Genomic DNA, 15572 nt, shown 5'->3' with positions numbered 1-15572 from the left:
TCAACAACCCTAATAAAACTAGTATTCATGTTTGTCTGTGTTGTTTGCTGCATTACTTCATAGTGAATATTAATTTCCTTAGTTCAAGAAATCAAACTCTCATTTAAATTATACAATTTAACTTTTTAATGAGTCCTGCTCATTTGCTTTCTCTCAAGAGAACACTGAAAGCAACAATACAAACTTGTATATATATATTTAAACATGCTTAACACTTGTTAACATGACATGCCAAAGCGTTTCGAAAGAAAATAAATATTCTATTTACCCTGCATTTTGCTCTTGTAGGCTGTAATGCAATTATAAACATACAATTTCAAGGTCAGCCAATCCTGGTTCTTGAGAGCTACTGGTTCAGCTCTTAAACATTTCTCACAGTCACTCTGTGCTGGCACAATACAAGAAGTGATGAATGTACTTCTCGACTGCCTGCACCTCTGCCTGCTGCCAAGGTTTTCATTTTTTGGCCGGTTTTACCTGTAAGTGAGCAGAAAAACAATTCTGTAAATAAAATAAATAGGGAGCATCTCGTTATTTACAGCCCATTCTAAATTCCAAATGTTAGGAGATTTCATGGCTAGATTTTACGCACCTGTTAGCAATGGGTGTGGCTGAACACCTGAACTCAGTAATTAGTAGGGGTGTCCACTGACTTTTGGCCTTATGCTGTACTGTATATGCTATCATATACAGCACAAGTGAAATTATCGTTCAACTAATGGCTGAAATTACATTGTCAGTCAAATATCTGCCACTTGAGCTTAAATAAACACTGGAGAAGAGGGCAATAACAGTATTTATCATCCACATCACATATCTTCTTCTACCAGTTTGGATACTAGAGAGATTGTGTAAAAATTCACCTTTACAAGAAGGTCTTACAGTACTGGCTTCAGAAGATATCACTTACTCTGCTGATGGCAGTTTATGTGTCTTGATTGTTGATGGGAATTCATTCCCTTCAGTTGGGAAGAGTCTCCTCTGCTGATTGCTCTATGAAAAAATAAATAACATAAGAATTGTTCAATACGTCATCAAGAGACGGAGGTTTGGTGCTTGGTTTCAGGCTAGCATCACTCTCTTCACTTTCGGAAGTGGTATCTGGTATATCCCTTCACCACTCCCTGATGCAGAGTCGGATACTTAATTTGAATCTTCAACATCTGTGTCTTTCATCTAAGAATAAAATAACTTACTTAGACATATATCCTTTGAACTGAACACAATCCCAGTGCACTATATTATGACAATTCAATTAAAATTATTTAAAATACCTACAATGTTAATCCAACCACTTAATTGCACATTTTAGATTATAATTTTCTCACACACTCTGGTGTTTGGTAGTGATGTTAACAAATGGTCCTAAAAACAGCAATAGTCTAAACACAAGAAAATATTTAGAAACTGTGAAGTCTGACATTGATTTGGTGAATGTTTATAGTTCTGAACATAGATAATATTCCTTTGTCTGCAAACATACCGTTTGTGCTGTCACAAAAATATACCTTGAAAACAAATCTGAATAATTAGGACAAATCAAATTTACAACATTTGCGATTTGTAAGTTTAGGCAACACATTGACTTTTTTAATGTTTGAAAGACAGCCTTAAAATATAACTACATCTAAAATATTCTAATTGTAAACTCAGAATTTATACTTTTAAATTACATAAATATGAAAAACAAGTGTTCAATTTGATGTAATCACTGCTTAGTATTTAATTACACTACTACATATTCTTAATGACACATTTCTAAAGTTAAATTCATGCCAACAGGCACAAAACTAAAGGTTAAAAATCATCAAATTCAATATTTCCTCCTCCATCAACATCTGTCTGATTTCACACATACTGAATTAAACAGGCTTAGTGGGGAGATATCACACACCATGTCGTGGTTCCTTATGGGGACCATTTCTAGACCAAGTCTCTAGGTTGTCAGATACTTAACACAGTTTCTATTCAAACACTGACGGAAGGTGTACTGTGGGGATGTCGTGAATGTCCCAGAATAGAGTGATATTTTGTCAAAAAGAATATCCCTATAAACGTTAAAATCTGTCCTAAATATCCCATTACCATTAGCTTTCTAGATGCATTACATAAAACTGCTCGAGACTTCTGATTCACAATAGATTACCATCATAATGAACGTATTTCCCTTATTTACCATCTTGAAGGACAGAAAAAGCAACAAACAGTGGGTTAGAAAGATTCTAGGAGTAAAGCTAAAGTGCTAAACATGAATGTACCTGTTGATTAGTGTCTTGTGCACTCAAAGTTTCAGCCATCTGCATCTCTAACAAGAGGAATGATGGCATTAGCTGAAAAAGATTTCACTTAGGTTTCACCTCACTACAAATACAAACAAATGAATGAATAAGAAAGTAAGACTTATATGAGAATTTTACCACTTACTTTCCAATAGGGTTACATTTGAGCAACAGCTATTCCAGACAGTATTCCCTTAATTTATTTTTCAGTTGGTATAAACTCCTTGAAATGCACAGAATTCCATCATGTAATAACTAACAGTATCTTTCAGGGAAAACGAAAAACATTGTTAGTAAAACATTGTTAATTTGCTAGTTACACTTGGCTTCTGTGGCTAATTAAAGCTAATTTACCACATTAGTTGGTCAAAATGGTTATCTATAAAAATAATGATTACAGCAAGTAAGTAAATAAGACAATAAAGCTTACCTTGTGGTGTTGTAGTTCCTCTTTTTATTCCGACAAACATCTTAAAATAAACAGCCTTTGCGATTGCTACCTTTAAACACTGAAAATTGTGTTTGCTATTAAAATCCTTCTTAATGAGGACCAGGAAGTGGGCGGTAACAAACCATGTTTGGAAGATCTGTGTGTGTGGAACAATGAGTGCCTTACCAGCTCATACTGTAAGATCTGAATAACCTTCAGATAGACTCCTGCATTCATTTGAAAGAGTTTCTCTTTAGGGGACCTCATTTTCGTCCCTATACTGTCTGAGGTCCCCATGACGTGACTGTGTAAACATTTTCTTGTCCCCAGAATGTGATAAATGCCAACACACACTTGCGCACACACACAAACACATACACACACACACACACACACACACACACACACACACACTGTCTCACTCAGACTGACTCCATTGCAAAAAGTGCTTTGTCATTTATTATTTCTGCAATTTATAATCCTTAATATACTTTCCTCTGTGGCGAAGGCAGAGCAATGGGTTCAACCGAGGCATTTCTGAATTATGAGCCAAGCAAAAAACGGTTTTAGAACTTGGCTGGAATTAAGTTTGCTTCGATGACCTCATTACACAATTTAAGTAATCACTGCAACTGAGTCGCACACACATTTAGAATAATGCAACCGGGAATGTAATATTGCAAAGTATTGATCTTTCATTTTCATTATTTGGTAACTTTCCGTCGAAGCATTTTGACAGACTGTGGATGAAAATGGCTGTGCCCTGAGTTAATTACTCTACTTGGAAACACATCCTGTGTTCAAAGGTTGGAGCAGAGAACGTAAAAAAATCAGGCATGATCATCTATGTAAAACTTCACAGTGGCCCTTCATCTTCGACAACAGCCAGTTCTACTTAGTAAGCCACAAGAAAGTGTGGCTGACAGTGTGCAGGAGCCCTCCTGTAATTCCTACTGATACCTGTGCATTATGCTACCGCTCCTCTGTGGAAGAACACATCAAAAGGAGATTAAAATTAAAACTAAAAACAAGGTGATCCAATGTATGGTTAAGTCTGCAGATGATAAGCACTGTCCGGAAATTCAAGACAAAAACTGAGACTTGAAAATTACCATAATGGAAACGTACCAAGCTGTAGTGAGCTGTGGGTTTTTTTTTTTTTTTGCAGGTGCCATAAATGATCCAATGTGGACAACCACGAAATATCAAGTGACCTTTTTATGACAATGCCCGACCAATACAGGATTCGGAGATGATGTCTGTCTGTTGTGCAGTGCCAGTCACCCAAACCAAAAGATCAGAGAGAAAGAGGAGGAAGGGGGGGTCAGCAACAACATGTTTGTCTGGCGGAGTAAATTGATCACCGTGTGGATGTCACATAGCTGGTGTTATTCCCTTTTGGAGCCACAGAGAGGGTCATTGTTATATTGTGAATACATGAATACAGATGTATGGCTTTCTTCAAGGTTTTTTCTTTAGACCCCGAATGCATCAATGCAGACTGTAAACATGCCCGGTCCTGCGTCTGAGCTCAAACATACAAGAATTATGAAGGGCAAAACTTAAAATGTGCTGCCACACTGATACCCCCAGACACCATTCAACCACACAGCCATAATTAATACTTTATTCACCCACAGTTGCCTTCATGAGGAGCAGATGCAGGGAAGATGACCTGAGATTGGGAAACCACATGTGAAGAGGCAGCGTGGAAGCGAGGTATCATGTTTACTTTCATAAATATGGCAACCCCCCCAATCATCCCCCCTCCCCACACCCGTTCTCCACCTAGCAATTAAATCCAGTTAGAGATTACTCTCAGCTGCATCCCGGTCTTCACAGGAGTCTCAGCCTCCAGCCTGGACTGATAATAACTATGGTCTGCAGTGTTTCAGCCATTCATTTGATAAAGTGCTTTTCACCTTGCAGCTTTCATTATCCACACACCAGAAAGTGTGTGCATGTGCATGTGTAAGTTTATTTCTCTTGGCTTGGAGTAAGCTGATTAAACAAGTGTCATGTCATTATTCTGTAATCAATTTTTCAATTATGATTCAGGCTCTATAACGCTGTAATGGAAGGTGAACTAGAATCTATATTGGAGCAGCAAGGTGATTAGACGTCGCTGGAAGCTTTCCAAAGAAGAAAAAAAAGGAGAGGTTTTTTTTTTCTGAGTTAGATCGATCCTGTTGACTGAGATGGCCTTGGTTCATAACAGACCATGTCTGCTAGCAACAGCTTAGCTGGTCCACTGAGGCATCTGTCCACACATCTTTTGGGGATGTTCTTTAAAGACGGTGAGTAAAGCAGTCCCTCTGAGAAAGAAGGAGAAAAAGATGTTTATTGTGATGGCCCTGCTTGACACTGTGAGGCTGCCTCCATGGTGCAAAAACATGCTACTCCAGGGCTAGACTTTCAGACAATCTACAAGCAAAGACTTATGAAACTATATTAACATGGCCATGAAGCAGATGACCTGATTCTTCGTTTCATGACGTCTCTATTTAAACTCATAGAGGAGGGTGCCCATCCTTAAAGCCGATTAGGTGCTTGTTTTTCACTGCTGTAGCCAGGCCTATGTGTATATTATATAGCAATTAATAAAATGTATCACTAGGATACAAATGTTCAAAGGATAATTCTGCGTTATTACAACTGGGATAGTATTTTCATAGTTTTAGCCATCATGTCAGTTATAATAAAAACATTTAAATAATAACCGGATTTATATTTTAAAGGCCCAAAAAAAATTTTTGGTTAAGGAGATTTTTATATTTGTGTTTTTGTCTTTGCCATTCTCATTGTTTGAAGTGGACAGGGATTAGATTGAAAAAGGTGATTTCATGTATTTTTGTGCATCGATCAGCAATCAGACCAATTCTGATGACTCTTTTTCACTCTTCTTTCTGAACTTTAACTTTGATTGTTGCTTATTTAGTCACTGATATTTAAAATAATAGATTTATAAAAAAATTATAACATTTAAATACCACTGTGGTTTGAATACTAAACTTCAAATGTAGACTTTTGTAATATTTTCGGCTTTTCTTTAGCTCATAACATTTAAAGAGCGAGCAGTGGCAACCTCACATATCAAAACAAAGGAACAGGCTGACTGATTTGCTCTTTAAAGGTCCAGTGTAAAGGATTTAGTGGCATCTAGCGGTCTATTGCAACTCCCTCACTTCACCCTCCCCTTCCAAGTGCAAAGGAGAAACTATGGTGACCCCAAAACAAGCGGAAAAGGCGAACAGGCCTATCTAGTGTCAGTGTTTGATTTGTCCGTTCTGGGCTAGAAACATGGCGGTTCATCTCCACGAAGGCGACCCACGGAATCTGGAGATATAAACGGCTCATTTTAAGGTAACAGTAACATTACAATTCTTATTTACAGGTGATTATACACTAATGAAAACACACCATATACAATATTATTTTCCATTTCTGCCAAAACGAGAAAACAGCTAAATCATTTCTTTAGCCTATACTGTCATTTTTCTGACTATGAGAGATCAGGTTGAACAAAGGTGCAACCAGATGTCAGCAACTAAAATTTATGACACTATTATCCCCCCACAGACACACACACATTCACCTCACACGTAACTTGTTCCTCCTGAGAAATATTGCTCACTGTACTGGCATGAGTTAGCAAATAATTGCTAGTCAGGGGAGGAGGTAGCTTATAATATGCATTGGGAATTTTAATCTTGACTTTTAATAAGCTTTTGACCTTCTTGCGTCTGCAGCCTATAATTAGAAATTCTGGCTGGGCCAGATTGACAGAATGCTGTGTCTTAGGGGAGGTAAAACCTTGTGCGACTGCGGTCAGCAGACCTTCTAAATCATAAGGCTGCATGAGAAATGTTTAATCTAACAAATTGGTTTCTGTTTCCTCTCCTTTTTTCATTCTTTCATGCAGTAGGTATTCTGAATATGGAGGTGATGTCATCGTCTCATCCTTTTAAGAGTGACTGTGGACCATATATTCTGAGGGGGAGGCAGAGAATCAGGACCTAATGGTCTTTCCTTCTTCAGCCAAATCTAATTGTGCCCTTATCTTCTCCAAGTTTAACTGCCCCATTGAAGAGGATTGAGCTGTCTGGACTTTAACTGTTGACTTGCTGTGTTTGTTTTTGCATATATGAAGTTTTTATACCAAATTGAGCTGCAGCGCTTCTTGATATTTCTGCTAATGACAGCATGCAGGTAACCTGGTCTGAACTTCCTTGAACAGCTGCAGTTGCCGTCTTCTTCTATCCCAGTTAAAAAGAACTCTCTCTTCTTCTTTGGGCTTTTGCATCTGTCAGGCAGCACTAAATTTAGTGGCTGGCGTTTATTTACTTTATGTCCTTGCTGGTGTGTCCTTGCTAAATGAAGGCGAACAAGACTGTCACCATCCAGAGGACAGAAACTGCCTAGCCCCTCAGGGTTTGATGGATAACGTGGGGATGTATATGCCTGTGTGTGTGCGTGAACAGAACAAGAATATACGTCCGCAAATAATCTGTGCATGTACACACGTGCACACACTCTATTTGAACAATTACTGTTTGCAGTAATCCACTCAGATCATACAGTACAGGAAGCTGGGTGCATGACCAGCCATCACAACAGGCCTGTGTGCCTCCAGTCATACAGGTATTTGAGTTTGCAGCCTGTGAAGGTATTCAGGCTTCCATGTGGCATAGTGGTATTTGCACCTTTTGCTGTTTCAGTGTGTCAGTGTTGAGCGCTACACAGTCCTATGGATCAGTGCCTCTGTATAGATCCCCTGGAGCAGCCTCTTGTTCCTTTAACATTCCAGGTACATCCACGCCAGCTCCTTCCTGTCGCTCCCCTTGTGTGGCGCTGATTGACAAGCGTCCGCTTCTCTCAGGCGCGTAATCAATCTGCTAATTGGTGTCGGAGGGTCGGTTGCTGTTGAAGCGTCCCCCACTCTTTCTTTAGCTAATTTATCTTTGTCACCACCAGACTCACAAAGTACATTAGTTGGAAAAGTTCAGTTTTTGCAGAGCCTTGTCTCCCTCTCTCTCTCTCACACACCCAGTATGCTACTGTGCTTTGTTCATCTTTTTTTTTTTTTTTTTTACTGCAATACATCACACAAAGGAGTGAGGGTAAATGTTAGCCTTGCACTGTTTCCATTGGTAACCACAGCTCATGAGGTAGAGAAGGAGAGCAGGTCAGTCTGTCTGTGCAGGATAATTGGTGACAACAATGTGCTTTATCATAATTCACTACAGCAAATACATCACAGAAGCAGGGAAGAGTTATAATTAGAGGGATGGCTTCTCAAAGTTGCTAAATAGAGTTAATATAGTCTCATAATAAGCAGATTTCCTTTAAAATGTGTTAAAATTGAATACATAGTGTATATATGTAACCCCCCCCCAAAAAAAAACCACTTGAATACATGTGAGTCTTTGATAGAAGCAAAACAGCAGCGTCTATACTTACAGAGAGCTGACTGAGCCCTTGAAACAGCACTTCACATCTGATTGATTTACAGGCCGTTTCTACCCAGGGTGCCAATCAAGCCCTGATTAGACATCACTGACTCGTTGATGATGGTTCAGACAGCGGCAGCCGTGTCCACGGTCTCACCGAGCGCAGAAGATTGATTGCACAAGGCCGCCTTGCCCCAGATTAATCTCTGCAAATGACACAAGAGTCATGAAGTTTTCATCTTTCTCAGTTTACCAGTTCAAAGTAGCTTCGGTGTAATAGTGGGGAAGCAAAAGGAAAGGCATGTGTGTGCTACTTGAACTGCTGCTTGCTCCCAAACTTGTGGATTAGGCCCCCAGTGCCCCCTATTGGCCCCCAAATCATCTGTTGATCCTCTCTCTCACACACACACACACACACACACACACACTGATCCTTCACATTCACAAGGAAAAACAAGATCTCACTCTGAGAAACTGTGACTGATATTATTATGAAAATATTATTTAATGTTCATATATAACATATACATGCCTGTATTTGGCATAGCTACAAAATACAAACTAAGAAAATATTATTGTTTTATGTATTCCTATTGTACTCTCCTTCTTTTCCACCTACATCTTCTCTTTTTTAGTCTCTTTTCTGCTTGCTTCCACTTGCTTTCTCCCTTTTTCAGGTGCAGTGCTATATAGGTGCAGAAGTGAGGTAAGGTGCTCTGATGGCAGGAAATTATGGCGAGCAGCAGGGGAGAAGTCCATATTCTAGCCTTGCCAGCTTCTTCGCTCGCTACACGACAAGAACGGCGGCTGCACACTGATCATACCCTCATTAAAGTTGTTCACTTTCTCCTTTTTCACTCTTATTTTTTTTCTTTGATGCACTCGCTGCTCTTTAAGTGCTTTAAGCACCGAGGCAGTCGCCTCTCTAAAAGTCTGTCTCTGAGCTGTTAACAACCACCTTTTCAACAATGTCAGGACTATCAGAAGATGATTTTATGCAAACTTCTTCCGGAGATCGATCCACCTCCATTACCTCCACTTTTATTCACTCCCTAGTTTTTTATTAGTGCCTTAAATGTCTTTTCAATGCAAAATAAGGCTCTTAACATAGTTTAGGGATCAGAACAGCGCTGATCTTCACAGTATTATTATTCATTGCTGTCATGTGAAAGGCTTACAACTCTAGTTTTGTTGATTTTCAAGTTTTAATTGTGACTTTTTGACTTTCATTACTTTTACAAGCGTGTGTACTTATATAACTTTTTGAAAACCAACTAGATAACGCTGCATGTTCACATTTTTTTAGATTATTTTAGATTGTAAATTCTATCTACAAACATGCCCATTTGTTGTGACTGTGATTATTCCTGTTAAATTATTGACATACAGAATAATCTGATGGAAGCTTTTACAGCCAAAGCTTAAGGTACAGAGTACAACAAGATAAGACTGAAAATGGCCATGTTTGTAAGAATCTACGATCAGACTTTAGAGTTAAAACCTCTGCCATTTGAATGAGATTTTGCGAGAACGTCAAGGTGCTTCTTCGTCCACATCAAAGGACATAAACTACCTCAGACCTCCAACAGGTCATGACCAATGCTATGAGGCCAGATAGCTTCAAGACACCTCTGATCAGCCTTTCTGCAGTGTTGCTTCCTTTATTGGCCTGCTATGTGTCACACTGCACGTTGTTTCAACCCTGACCCAGACATCCAACCAGACAAACACACGGACAAGGACAAGACTAGTGGACAGGCGGGATACAAATCAGTTTTTCTTCCTCCTTGTAATTGTTCTCATGATTTTATGGATATTCTTTGCTTTCTGCAGATTTACATGAACTAGATTAAGACAGAAAAACAAGCACTGTGCTTTTACTGTCATTAAGACCGCTTTCAAATCTGTTTCAAAGTGTTTGGGCAATAACCCTTCTCTCTGTGTCTATGTTTTCTGTATTTGAAGAAAAGTATTCAGAGCAGTAAATTCAACACATTTTTGAGCGCCAAGCTCCAGTCTTTTCGGCAGCTTACTCGACAATGTAGCGAGTGGGTGAGTTTTTACACACTGCCCTGTCAGTTTTCAGGGAGCTACGCAAGTGGAGGATGTGGCAAAGTCTCACACCGGCCCCGACCTTCCCAAAAACTCTGCGGTGGAAGCCGGCCTCTGATAGTTTGGTGAGATTATAGCGGAACAAAAGAGGGTCTAAATTGAAAAAAAAAAGAAAAAAAACACTTAAAAAGAGGCAAAAACAGCAACGAGTCCACGTAGATACAGAAAAATATTCTATAAATATGGCCATAATGTGGAATTTTGTTATGAGAAATGGCGTGAGGTGAGGTTATTCAAGAAACAAAAGAGGACCTAAGGTGGGAAAACACCTTTTGTGCAAGAACAGAGCATAAACATCAATTTGAGCAGCACTAAACAATAATCAATCTGTGCTACTATTAAATAATAAGAGCCTTGAGTGAGATAATCTCTGTGAGATTGGCTGAACTGCAAGGTGTAACCATCAGCCCCACTCTCAAGCAAGTCCGTTTCCTGTGCTTTTGATCTGATAGAACACGTCTTCACAAAGCTGAAAGATAATGTACGATATGATATAATGTTCATATGTACACGGCCCTAAAACAGCCTTCAGTACACTCCTCAAACACCTGCACAGTCTCCTCTGTGATCCCCTCACCTGTGATCTAAGCCTTTTATAAACCTCTCCACCCTGCAGTAGCAGTCGAAAAAACTTTCAACCCATAAACTCCTCCTCTCTGCTCTTGACGGGACAGCCGTTCTCTGAGGCTGTAAAGATAAAGGATGAGGAGTTTCCCACCTGTAGACAGGAAGTGGGGAGAAGTTCACTTGCAACCAGGGCAGCCAGACACAGGCTGTACTTTCACCTTTTAGACCTTATCCTGTCCAATTTAGAATATAAATCAACATCCAGGACAACTGCTGGGCTCACAGTAAAGTCTGACCTTTTCCGATGACACAAAGAAATATGATGTTTGGGAATTGTTCTGACATGCCCATGCAGCCCCTTCTTCCTCATATATCCCACCTAAAGCAATGTTCCAGTTACTTGTTTGTATTGCTGAAACTTATTTAATTCTTGGGGTTTTATTTGGAGTGGCACGACGGGATTAGTCCCAGCTTACCAAGCTGTACAGAGCCGAATCGAGAAAGAGAAGCAGTTGGCTCTTTAGACTGTGTGAACCCTGGTGGAGCATGAAAGAATGTAACCGGCTTCAATTTGCACACATGAAGGGACAAACAGGAAGCAAGACGACAATTGTGTAATTTCATGTATGTTATGATATTACACTGGCTGAGAGAGCTCAAGGTACTGCAACTTAAAGCTGCCCAAAACAATATTTTTTATATTAACAATGCATCAAATGCCTACACGTAATGTGAAAGGGATTACTCGTAGTGACAAACCCATGGAGAATTATCACCCAACACTGATGAAGATGTTTTATGATGCCTGCCCAGCAACAAATGGCAAACAGACAGAGTTAGCAACTAGCTGGTGAGCATAGTGGAGAATTTAGCTTTAAGAGCTATGTACTTCCCGCAGGAGTTGGTGGAGACCAAAACAGAGCTAAAAGAAGAGTGAGTATTGGACTTATTCATTAATTGGCTAGAAAAATTACGGAAACAAATGGTGCCCAGCTGGATGTGTAAATAGGGTACTTTTTGCTAACACATTCACCATATCAGCTTTACAAAGCAATATTATGCTATTTACAGCCTGTTGCACTGCCAAAACACTAGTTAATGAATAAAAGGAATTCACCTCTCAAACGGAAAGTATGTTGCATTTAAAAACGCAGGAAATTAGTCAGATGCAAACAAACTGAGAAACTCATTCACCAACCTGCAATACAGAAACTCTGCAAATACAGAAAATAAGCAAATATAGATAAGTTGTACATAAAAGAAAATGTCAGTTACAACACAAATCAAATTAAGGTATTTCATAATTCTTATACATATTGTTACTGGAAAATAAACATAAACATTTTTAAAGCATGATCACAATTGTTCTATATCACGTGTTCATGATTGTAACCATGACAGCGAAGCTTCTCTAACCTTAACAAAATACTTTTTTTTTTTTTACCACAAGAAATTATTTTATAAAAAAAACACCGTAACCAGAGCATTAAACAAATTTATTTATTTCACAATAACAGTTTTCTTCTTGAGGGCATGAATGAACAATTGTATTATTACTAATGTGTACATGCAAACTGAAAACCTGGCCCTGCATGTTTCAAGTTTGATGCAAGGATGTTCCTGTCTGTTCCTTGTGGTGGTGTTCTGGGGAAAAAGGTTTGATTTACCCAACACTGTATCACCGCATGAGACACAATGTCCTCTTGCTGACTGGTGATGAGAGTAACTGTCTAGTCCACAAATTGTTACACAGTCCAAAATAAACCATGCCAAAAGACTAATCATAACAATATACAGTATTGTCATATTGCCCAACCCAAGGAGAGATAGACAGATTTCCCCTTTTATGTGGTCATTATAAGCATTGTGGTAAGAGGTGTCTGTTTTTTAAATAGACACACCTAAGAGTGATGGCACAAGTCTATTATTGTCTGCATCTATCTATCTATCTATCTATCTATCTATCTATCTATCTATCTATCTATCTATCTATCTATCTATCTATCTATCTATCTATCTGTCTTTCTCTCTGTCTTTCCGTCTGCCTGCCTCATTTTATTGTCTGTCAGTTTAATCTGTCTGTTACTGATCAGACATCAAAGAAGTTCTTATTGCAGGTCAATGCTACACATTTTCTCTCAGGGGACACAAACAGAAGCCTCTGCCAGTGCCAAGCGGCTGATTGTTTGGCAGCTTTTTATGAAGTTGCCATAAAGAGATTTGGTCCTTCCTTGATTAATTTGAAGTTTCTCAGGGAGTTTCTGCTTGTTAAAAAAAAAAAGGAGAAAAAAAAGAATGAAGATGTCTCAAGGTGGATTTATTCGGGGTGTCTGTGGAGGAAGAGGGTGAGGGAGGCAGGGGTCATCGACAAGGTGCGAGCGAGAGGTGCAGTCTGGGTGCTAATCAGACTCGTCCTCCGGAGCAGCGTTTGACATTTCCCATCAACACCGGCTCCCGGCTCGCTCTTTCTCCTCACCTGGGCTCTCTCATATGCTTAGCTCCCAACCAGACTGTCTTCCATACTCTGTTGACACAGGCAGGCTGCTCCGTCAGTCACTCGCCTCATTAACTCCTGTTGGGCTGTTATTCCCACTGCTATAGTCGTACATCCACGTGCCCTCGCATATGCACACTCATACATCCACTGAGTCAAAGTTTCCCACTCGGAGGCAGTCAAGTGTTTGTCAGTTTGCACATTTTGACATGTTTTGACATTTCTCTTCTTGTGTGAATTACTACAGCTGCAGGAATCACTTTCTGTCTGCTACTCTCTGATCAGATGAATTGATTTCGGAGTGTGCTGACAGGATAAGTGGACACTTTTTCCTTGTCTGTTTGGATTAAAGCTCAATAGATATATCATTTTTCACTCTCACACAGATAAGGAACAGTAAAAAAATTATTAGGGAGTTGGGCAGTTCAGAAAAAGGGGAACACAATGTATTGTTTCTTTTTGCTAAAGGGAGAGTAGTATAAATTGTTTGGGAGACAGGGGGAAGGTCTTTTGAATGACTAAACTTAACAGTTGTCACGATCCTACAGCAGCTTCTACCTTCACTTTATTCTATATCTTAACAGAAAGTAAACCTACAATAAAGGGAAAATGTAAATGTGACACTGACAGCTCTAAATATTCAGTTAATAGGATGCATCCTTTTGTTATGTTTGCCATAAGGTTTGCAATTGTTGAGTCGACTTATTCTGCAATACGGTAGCTATGTAAGTTCTTGGGTGGCAGCATTTGTGAAAAAAGATGTCTAAAACCTTTCGTGGCTCCAGAGGGAGCTGCGGGAAATCAGATATATTGCCCCAAGTGATGTCATTTGAGTCCGCGTTGGTTGAGGCTGAAGACTACAAGTTTTCAAATTTAAAAAAAAGCTGCAAAGATGTGAGCTTTCCAACCTGCTCTTCATCTTTCTTTGAGGCTAGTGGCTACAAGCAGACACCAGAATCTCCCATCTGTGGTTGAGTTGCTTTGTGGGTAATGTAGGCACCAGGTATTGAAGAGTAAGGAGAGAGTGTGTGGAATAGAAAAGACTGCTGGTCCTGCTGCACCACTACAATTCTTTGTATGTACTGTACCATGTCAATGGTGTTACATTATGTACTATGCTAAAAGTGTCAAACTGTTCAGCGCCCCGCCCTAATAATTTTTGTACAGTCCCTAACTGAACCCTGGGAAGACATTTGTTCAGACTAAGTAGCTGGATGTGAATAACCACTTACTTGTATGATTGGGTATCTCATCTCAATCTTTTCTGTTACCCTTAAAGAGCACTGATCATTGCACAGACTGCAGTATTCGACACAAAATTAATTGCTGCTTTCACTTTTAAACGCCATCAAATATGCAGCTGACAAAGATCTGTGTCCATCCAAAGCCACAACTCATAATTAGATATGAGGCAGTGTCACTTTCGTTCAGCTTCCTTGTTCCTTCCAGGCAATAACTTTGATCAGTAGCAGCAATTTCCTGGATTAGTAAAGTTTGAATGAATGCACAGAGCGGGAAGGATATAAGTTGCTATGGAAATGATGGCTATCAACTTTGATTTAACACAAACGGAGCGTGCCAGCACTTCCTCTTTTTGATAAACGGGTCTATCTGAAGTAAATCAACTTGAAATCGGTTTAAATTAAAAGGGAAAATGATAATGCCGGAGCACAGGAAATGACGTTCAGTGATGCAAAATGGGGTTATCCTTACTGAGGAAATGTGAAACATGCAAGTAATCTATATTTAACTAGCCAACCTAACAAATAAATTACTGAATGTCAGTTTGATGACACACTGTTTTGGAGATGTGATTAATACAGATGAGAAAGAGCTGATTGAGGAGAGGAATGCCTGTGCAGCATGTTAGCATATCATGCCTGACTATCAGGCAAACAGGTGGTTACTGTGGTTGGAATGGGTAGTGTAGTAGCCTGCTAACGGGGTGTGATTAAGTTTTCCTGCTGTTTGTTGTGTTCCTACACCTCATTTTAGACTCAGAAGGGAATTATAACCTCCGTTTTCATAGCCTGAGGTGAAATGGCACACACTCAAAGTACTCAGGGCTCATTAGAGAGATAGAATCAGTGTCCTTACTTTAATGAAAGCAAATGCTGAAGAGATCATGTTGAAGCAGATTGCTCATCACTAAGGAGTATATTTGCATTGTTGATACTCTCACACCAGTGTGATTAAATGCATCAGTTGTAGACTGTTTCACAACTGTATGTGTTTGAGTC

The 15572-nt window shown here is 39.4% G+C and overlaps 1 long non-coding RNA gene across 1 annotated transcript; it reads right to left on the bottom strand.

Annotated features, from left to right (window-relative positions):
- Positions 1 to 336: 336 nt before the first annotated feature.
- On the bottom strand, positions 337 to 2358 carry LOC127369605 (uncharacterized). The gene is made up of 3 exons (XR_007886092.1): positions 2259 to 2358; positions 911 to 993; positions 337 to 477 (listed from the first exon to the last, which is right to left on the bottom strand). It is a non-coding gene; the product is annotated as an uncharacterized LOC127369605 (long non-coding RNA).
- Positions 2359 to 15572: the final 13214 nt, after the last annotated feature.

This window comes from Dicentrarchus labrax, unplaced genomic scaffold (assembly GCF_905237075.1).
Source record: "Dicentrarchus labrax unplaced genomic scaffold, dlabrax2021, whole genome shotgun sequence".
Classification (NCBI taxonomy): Eukaryota; Metazoa; Chordata; class Actinopteri; family Moronidae; genus Dicentrarchus; species Dicentrarchus labrax.
The sequence above is the reverse complement of the archived record's forward strand: the minus strand, read 5'-3'. Positions and strand labels throughout refer to the sequence as shown.